The 8,875-nt window shown below is 44.5% G+C and overlaps 1 non-coding gene across 1 annotated transcript; it reads right to left on the bottom strand.

Moving 5' to 3' along the window:
- Positions 1 to 8,104: 8,104 nt before the first annotated feature.
- LOC118992108 (small nucleolar RNA U3) lies at positions 8,105 to 8,313 on the bottom strand. The gene has a single exon (XR_005067553.1). It is a non-coding gene; the product is annotated as a small nucleolar RNA U3 (small nucleolar RNA).
- Positions 8,314 to 8,875: the final 562 nt, after the last annotated feature.

Here is an 8,875-nt window from a genome sequence, read left to right as displayed (position 1 = left end):
CTCGCCCTCTAGAAACAAGAAAGTGTCTCTTTGGTGGCCCAAGGCAAATAGTAAATGGAGACTTTGTTTTATACACTTTGGGTTACCCCTTTCCTATTGCTCTCTAACAAAACAAAACAAAGAAACCAGGATGAGGCTGTTACGATGGAGCTGGAGAGGAAATCCCAGGAGTGAAAGGTTTCAATTCTGCTGTGATTTGGTTACCAGTGCCCTTCTGTTCAGCACACAATGTGACCACTAGTATCACCAGTATTTGATCACTCGTATTCACCGGAGATGCCCTAAGGCTCAAACCTCCTCCAAATGGCAAGGAAAGATGGCGGCAGTGTGGTCACAGAATTTCAACCCAGCTCAAACACCATCCATTAGAAATTCCCCCATGAAGTCAAACCCTTGTATTTTGTTGGAATCGCTTTTGCAACATTCTGAGTGATTCGGGTTTTTTTTGTTTTCCTTTGTAATTGCAGCATACTCAGAGTCATGCTTTGAAGTGTCCCAAATTTCTAGGAAACCTTACCAAATTAACCATGGGTGTCCAAAACATCCAAAGCTAAGGAGCAAATGCACTGACAGATTTTAAAGAATTTCACACTCCAGTGGCTTTTGTATGCCTACCTCTCCAAGACCTGAGGCAAGATTTTCAGCCGCTGAACCCGTGTCATCTCTGAGTATCTTTATCAGGCAATCGAGTGGAAATGTACATCTTGAACGGCAGGGTCATCGATGATCCAGAGGACAGCAGAGCAGGGGCCACCGTGCCTCAAACCCTCCCCGCCCGCAAAACCCAGGAATTATTTTAGCTCATTTTAATTACATGTCAGCCTCTGCACATTTCAAACAGAAAAACAGAGAAAGAAGTAGAGATGGAAAGGTTGAATATTCTGTACCAAAGCGGGTAGCAGCAATGCACAAATTTCCTCCTCATGGACAACAGGACGCTGGTCCCCGGGATCTGTTTAGAGTCTAACATATTTTCCCACCTGGGTCTCTATGGTACATGGAAGTCTCATACATCTTAATAATTGTATGAACACTAGCCATTGGCTACACAGAGCTGTCCGCTGTCATTTATTGGTAGCTACTGTTTACAGGGTGAATAACCGATCGAAGGAACCAGGCTAAGCATTCTGTACGCTGTATCCCACTGAATTCTCACCATAACTCCTTGTGTGGGGATTGCAACTCTCCCATTTGCAAGGTGAGGAAGCCGAGACTTAGGGAACATGAGTAACTGTCTGATCACACACCTCATAATGTTACAGAACAGACCCAGCGTGGGAGGAAGGGGCGAATGATATACTGTTACTGAAAGGACTCCCTTTTGGCTCCAGGGGCCCTCCCTCACCCCACACTAGGTTTGCCTTGTTAGCCACCAGGGGAAAGTTGGCTCTCACGGCTGGAGATTGGTGGAAAGGAAAGGAATTATTTATTTAAGTTATACAGACTTAGAGTAGTGACTTCACGTCTTCATTAAAATGCTAAAGTCCTTTAGAATCCCCACAGATGCCCACAGTCCTTCTTTCTCCCCCTACCCAGTCTGGGGTACCATAGCTCAGGAAAAGAAGCAAAAGTCCATGACTCAGGTTCCCAGCACCATCAGCTGTGTTGCCTCTGGGACCTCCAGTTAATCCAAAACCATGTGGCCCCTTCTCATGGCCCGCCAGGTAGAGTCCTTTCACCCCTCTTCTTCCAGTCTCTCCTGCTTCCTAAGCCACGTGGCGAAAGGGAGGGCCCCACAGCCACGTGGTCCCACCCTACTCCAAAGCCCCCAGGTCACCACTTCCTCCAATGCCACGTGGTCCCAACCTGGCATGGCCGCCCTGTCTGGGTTTAAATCCCAGCACCGACCTCCCTCTGCAGCCCCATTTCGGACTCCTCCCACAGTCAGTTACACCTGCCAGCATTCCTCTATTTTTCCAGCTTTTCCTGGCTGCCATTGTGAGTCCAGGCAGGCGTGGCCCCATGGCGTGGAGCCAATCAGCTCCAAGCTCTCACGCAGGCGCTGTAGCCAGGGGGAAGCTACCTCCAAGTTACATCCTGGGTGGAAGTCACTCCCATCCCCCTGGCTCAGAGCAAGGCCACAGCTATTTAACGTATCTATGAAACCAGTTAAAGGTTATAGATACATTAAATGACCATGATAGCGGTTAGCTGCAAACCTGTTGCCATGCAGACCAGCTCTCAATGGCCCTGCTCCTTATGTCCCACCCCCAGGTCAGACTGGTGGGGGTGAGGACATCCTATATGTATTTTTTCTAATATTTCCCGGACACCCTGAGTTTTGGACCCCATTACAAATCCCTATTTTGCATTGCCCCCCCTCTTGGCTGCACCTTGTTACAATAAGAGAAAAGCTGGGGAGCCCAACCCAGAGCCACAGGTAGCAAAGGCTTACTGGACATCTCCTGGTATAGTTTGTTCAAAACTAAGCTCTTGGCATTATATAGTTTCTCGGTGATGTCTTTTGACTTGAATTTTTAATTTAAGTCTGCCAATCTACATTCATCCTTTATAGAATATTATACAGCACTCTAATTATTGAATCAAGGGTCACGTGGAGATCGGGGAGGTTTGTGTTCCGAAAATAGGTTCTCCTTCTTGCTCACCTAAGGAACAAAATTCCCGGTGATGAGCATAATCCAGTCTGCTGACTATGGCCATCTAGCTACAAAAGAAAATTAGAATGAATTTAAGGAAGACAGTATCTTCTTTAACAGCGTTACACTTGTCAGCCGGTTGGATCTTCTTCTCCCAAACGGTTTTATGAAGATGCTTAGCTTGCGGACCACAGCCTACATTAGAGCCCCTGCTGATGGACCCAGGAATTGTCAAGGTCTGGTCTCCACCTGTTACCAGTGCCACCCGTCCAATGGCGGGTGGTGTCACAAGTGCAACGGGCAAGGGAGCGCGGGGAGAATTGGCTTCTGGTCTTAGCTGGGTGACCTTGAGCAGATGTAGCCCCTGAAGGCTCTAGAAGATTGTATGGTTTTGTTTTCCAGGTAGATGAGGCAATTTAAATGGTTTCTTCTTATTTTTTTAAAATTATTTCTTTACCTTTAGAGGGGAAAGGAAAGAGAGAGGGAGAGAAATATCAATGTGCGGTTGCCTCTCACGCATCCCCTGCTGGGAACTGGCCTGCAACCCAGGCATGTGCCCTGACTGGGAATCAAACCACGATTGTCTGGTTCGCTGGCCCGCCCTCAATCTGCTGAGCTACACCAGCCAGGGCTCTTCTTTTTTTTTTTTCTTGCAACTGATCATTCAATAAAATAATAATTAGAAAGGAGATTTTTTCTGTAGCCACCTCTGATACTATGGCCCAGAATGAGGATTGCTATCTTTATTAGATAACTAATAAGGATTGCTACCTTTATTAGATAACTAGTGATAACTAATAACTAGTTATTAGAGAACTAAAAGAGAGTTAGTTTCACGCGTCAGGGAGTGGTGCATGTGTTTACGTTCGCACAATGTATAGCAATCCTGGGTATAACTTTTATCGCAAAAACTACTTATTTCACTTCATTAAAAAAAATAGGTATGTACAATATAAAACTCAAGATCCACTAATGTGACTATATCCATTGGATTTTTCTGTGTCTTTTTTATTCTGTGTTCTTCCTAGACAAGCCCATAGAAAAAGAATGTGGTGTTTCTGTAGTCGGGAGAGAGAGTTGGTACAAGGAGAAAGTCAGGGTCGGAGAAATCAGGTCGGGAGATTGACCTGAAGTTCCCGGTCCCTCTGTGGTGGGTGAGTCCCTGACCCAAAGACCCCCAGGTGGGATGCGAAGGCCGGTGCGTTCACCACCCAGAAGTCCTGCTGGTGAGCGCGGGTAGCTATCTATGGCTGCCCCACTGCTCAGGCAGACCCGAACAGGAATGAACTCTGCGAGTGTCCACCCTCCTACTTACACAGTGCAGCTAGAATGAAAGAAATGAAACAAGTCCACTCCATTTCATAGGCGGTCTCACCTTCTGAGTCAAATATGTCGGTACTGTTTGACATTTTACACCCAGTGTATTTTAATGTTCGCATGAAATTGGGGCAATGAAGATACCCACAAACACTTTACACACGGTGATTCATTTGAACCGGTCATTTCCATAAACACGTTTGGAGCCAGGCTTGGGCTCGATGGGAATTCAACAGTATCAATGAGCCCTGGCTGGCGTAGCTCAGTGGATTGAGCAAAGGCCTGCGAACCAGACGATCGCGGTTCGATTCCCAGTCAGGGCACATGACTGGGTTGCAGGCCAGGTCCCAGCAGGGGACTCATGAGAGGCAACCATACATTGATATTTCTCTCCCTCTCTCCTTCCCTTTCCCTCTAAAGATAAATAAATAAAAATCTTAAAATAAAAAAGTGACAATGAGCAGCTGTTGCCTTAAAAACACTCAGTTTTTAAAAACATTTCAAAGATATTGTTACCGAACAGGAATTCAAAGTGGGAGGAGGGGCAATATTTGGCCCACCCAGGGATGCCAAAAAAAATCTGTTAAAGAACAGGTACACCAGGGCCTCCGACTCCAGAGGATGGTATACTAATACTATCCAGACCCCCCCTACTTGGCCGGATCATTTGTCGCCAATTGGAAAGACATCTCTCAATGCCAGGGATTTGTGAAAAGAAAACAAAATGTTTATTTAATGCTATTCAGACCTAATGTCTTCATTAAAATAGCAAAGTCCTTTAGGGTATACTCCTACACACACACACACACACACACACATACACAGAGAGCGCTCCCTTCTCCCCCTGCCCTAACTCTGGGTACCGTAAATCAGGAAAAGAAGCACACGCCCCTGTTTCCAGGCCGCTGGTACCATCAATGGTGTCACCATCCAGGCAGGATCTCCCGTTAATCCAAAGTCATGTGGCACTTTCTCATGACTTACTGGCAAAGGGTTCTTCAACTCTTCTTCCAGGCAAAGTCTCTCCTGCTTCCCGGGCCACACAGCCAAGGGAAGCGCCCCAAAGCCACGTGGGCCTCTTCTACCAAAGCTGCAAGGGTTGGCACTCTGACCAAAAACATGTGGCTTTCTTCTTCACCTGGCTGCAGAGGTCCCCATTCTAGCAAAGCACGTGGTTCTCTTTCACCTGGGCAAGAGGAGGCCCTCACTCTGCCCAAAACCGTGTGGCTCTCTCTCCAATGGCTGCCGTGTCTGGGTTTAAATCCCTGCGCCAGTCCTCCTGTGCAGCCCCATTTCTGCCTCCTCCCACAAGCGGTTACACCTGCCAGGACTCCCATACCCTCCCAGCTCTGCTGGGCTGCCGTAGTGAATTTGGGCAAGTGTGGCCCCGTGGTGTGGAGCCAATCACCTCCAAGCTCTCACGCAGGCGCTGTAACTCATGGGACCAGCCCCCAGTTACATCCTGGGTAGAAGTCACTCCCTTCCCCCTGGCTACAGCTATGTAACATATCTATGAAACCAGTCAAAGGTTGTAGATATGTTAAATGACCATTCCAGAGCTTAGCTGTGAAACTGTTGCTATGCAAAACAGCTCTCAATGGCCCTGCTCCATGTGTTCCTTGGGGAGGCATCTTAATATTCCTGGACACCCTGGGCTTTGGACCCCATTCCAAATCCTTTTTGGGGGCCCCCTTCCTGGGTGCGCCCTGTTACAATATCATTCATCATAGAATTTTCTTTAAAATCTGTCTAAGAAACCCTGCGATCTAACAATGGCTCAACACAGGGGAAAATATATCAAGATAATCATTAGACAAAAAATATATATTTCTTTTCCCAGCCAGAAAATAGTTACCTAGAAGACAGCACGTCTGATCGCCCTGCCAAGAAATGCCAGTAATGATTTTCTGCAGTATTAAATGTCACATGGTACCGCCATTTCATTAGTTGTGTCTCTGTGTGTGTATTTTTAACTGGGAAAAAGAAATTAATCACCTATGGCAAATATTTCTGCCACTCAGTCCTTCTCCATATTATCTTTGAGTGGAGCTCATGAATTCAGCGCTGTACCATTGAGCATAAATATTCATATATGGTATATTCTCCTCTGGAGCATAAATGATGTGTATATGTGTCTGTGTAAAATATACATCACATGTCTAGAACAGCGTACACCAAATGTGAGTCACAATTATTCTGTCGAATGGAAGCTGCGATGGCTTTTATGTTTATTTTTGTAAAATACTTCAACTTTGTATCATGATTACGGATAACTTCAATAATTAAAAATGAAGATTTATGATTCACTTATTTTCCAAACTTTGCACAACTACATATTGTTTTTATAATCAGAGAAAGTACACTTGACTTTTATATATTATATATTCTTATGAAATCATAATTATGTTTTAAATATTTAGCCAAAAATAAGAAATGGAAATCTCTTTATTTATTCATTGTGATTTTCTGTATACAATGAGAATGACTGGAACTGATCCTTCTATTTCTTGCTTTGTCTCTTATTCTCTAAAAGAAGTGTGCATTGATTTCATAATGAAACAAATTTTATTATTTTCTCATAAATTAATTAACATTTATTAGCTCTCTACTGTGTGCTAGGCTTTGTTCACATGAACTGTGCTCCATTATGACACCGAGTTTAGAGAAGAAAATTTGAGGTGCACAGAGTATCAGTAATTTTCCCCAGTTCAAATGCTAGTGAGTTCAGAATGAACCCCAGATGGTCAAGACACAGACCCCACACTTTCAACCTCTTCATTACAATATCTGAATTTTATTTTTTCAATGCATGCCACAGAAGATACCAAATCAAACTAATAGAATACCTTGTCTGGATTTTTTTAAGCCAAATATAATAAAAATATCTATACTTATTTATAGTCACAATACACTTGCCTGCATATGGACAGAGTTTTAGAGTGTAAACAAATACATAATGATGTCTTTTTTGATGGTTTTGAGCAAGAATGGGCCCAAGTGTGCACTGATAAAGAAAAATTGAATATTCAATATTGCAGATAGACTCCGGGGCATGCCTGCCTACCCCTCAATTATAGCTAACACGGGAACCCTTTGAGGGGGTGAAAATGTGAGTGTATTTTCGTGTTTCTCTAACCCGATGGAAGTGGGGTCCATCAATGTCATAAAAGTCCAACCACATGGAAATGTAACAGCCAGACAGAAACACACCCCAGAACAACTCCCTGGTCCTTCTAACAGGGCTGAATTGCTCTCCTCAACGGGCTGGAGTGAGAAATCTGACCCGTTCACAGTTTCCTGAGCAGCGCTGTTGCCCAGAGAACAGGGCAAAATGGAGAAGCCAGGTGCGGAGCCTCATAAACAAACGCAAGAGGGTTTGAAATGGATGGGGCAGGGAGCAGGGGACCGCAACTTGGCAATCATTCAGTTATTCATTTAACGTATATTTACTTAACACATACTATGTGTCAGACGCTATGCTAGGTACTAGAGTTGTAGCAACAAGCAGAAATGGAATGGAGTGATAAGTATCAAGAAAACGAGGAGCCGGATGGAACGGGTAAAGAGAAAACAGTCTGGCCTGGTGCACCTTTGGTGGGAGTGTAAACTGCAACAGCCACTACAGAAGACAGTGTGGGGGTTCCCGTCAAAATTAAACACAGACCTACCCTAAGATCCAGCAAGTCCACTGCTGGGTATTTATCTGAAGGGAATGAAAACAAGACCTCAAAGACATGTCTACACCCCCCGTTTATTGCAGCATCATTCACAATAGTCAAGATATGGAAGCAACCTAAGTGTCCGTCAACTGATGAGTGGATAAAGATGTGATATGCACATGCATGCACACGCACACGCACAATGGAATATCACTTGGCCATGAGAAAGAAGAAAAGCGTGCCATTGTGACAACATGAATGGAACTTGAGCTCATTCTGTTAAGTGAAATGAGTGAGACAGAGAAAGACGGAAACTGTGAAATGACTTAGATGTGGAGTCTAAAGCAGTCGAACTCAGAGAAGTCAAACTACAGAGCAGAGCAGTGGTTACCAGGGGGTGGGATGGGGGAATGGGAAGATGCAGGACACAGTGTCCAAACTCTCAATGGTAAGATGAGTAAGTTGGGGGATGTAATGTACCACATGGTGATTATAGTTGATAATACTGCGTTTTATTTATTTATTTATTGTCGCTCAGCGTTCTCTCCCTCTTACTTCCTCCAGGGACAAAGAAGAACGATTATAAATGGCCAAAGGCAGGTACCAAAGCAACACCAAAAGCGGGCTTCTCACTCAGGAGAGTACACTGCATCTCCTCCTCGTGGTTTCAGGTGCTCCGCACGCTCCAAGAGACCTCTCTAGTAACGAGCTATAGAAATGATCCCTGGAGGTATAGTCTTTGATAATACTATTTTACATATTTAGAAGTGGTTAAGACAGCACATCTTAATAATCCAATGTTCTCGCCACAAAAGGAGCTGGAAATTATGGGATGAGGTGAGGTGTTAGCTAATGCTGTGGCCATAACCATTGTACAGTGTATGAATGCATCAAACCAGGTTGTTTCTACCCGAAATATCTATCGTGATGTTGACATGCACTTTCTTTTTTGTTAAAGATTTTATTTATTTTACTTTAGACAGAGGGGAAGGGAGGGAGAAAGAGAGAGAGAGAAACATCAATACGTCGTTGCCTCCTGGGGACCTGGCCAGCAACCCAGGCATGGGCCCTGACTGGGAATCGAACCAGTGACCCCGTGGTTCACAGGCTGGTGCTCCATCCACTGAGCCACATCAGCCAGGGCTGACATGTACTTTCTTCCACCAGATGTTAAAAACAAAACAGTAATATTACATTTTTAGTATAAGCCTTGTTATTGCATCTATATATCTATTTTTTTATTTAAGTTTTCCATTACAGTTGTCATTCAGTATTATCCTGTATTAGTTTCAGGTGTATGGC

Source organism: Sturnira hondurensis, unplaced genomic scaffold (genome assembly GCF_014824575.4).
Source record: "Sturnira hondurensis isolate 20B ecotype Veracruz unplaced genomic scaffold, ASM1482457v3 Scaffold0007865, whole genome shotgun sequence".
Taxonomy (NCBI): domain Eukaryota; kingdom Metazoa; phylum Chordata; class Mammalia; order Chiroptera; family Phyllostomidae; genus Sturnira; species Sturnira hondurensis.
Note: the sequence above shows the minus strand (reverse complement) of the source record. Positions and strands in the feature narration are given on the sequence as shown.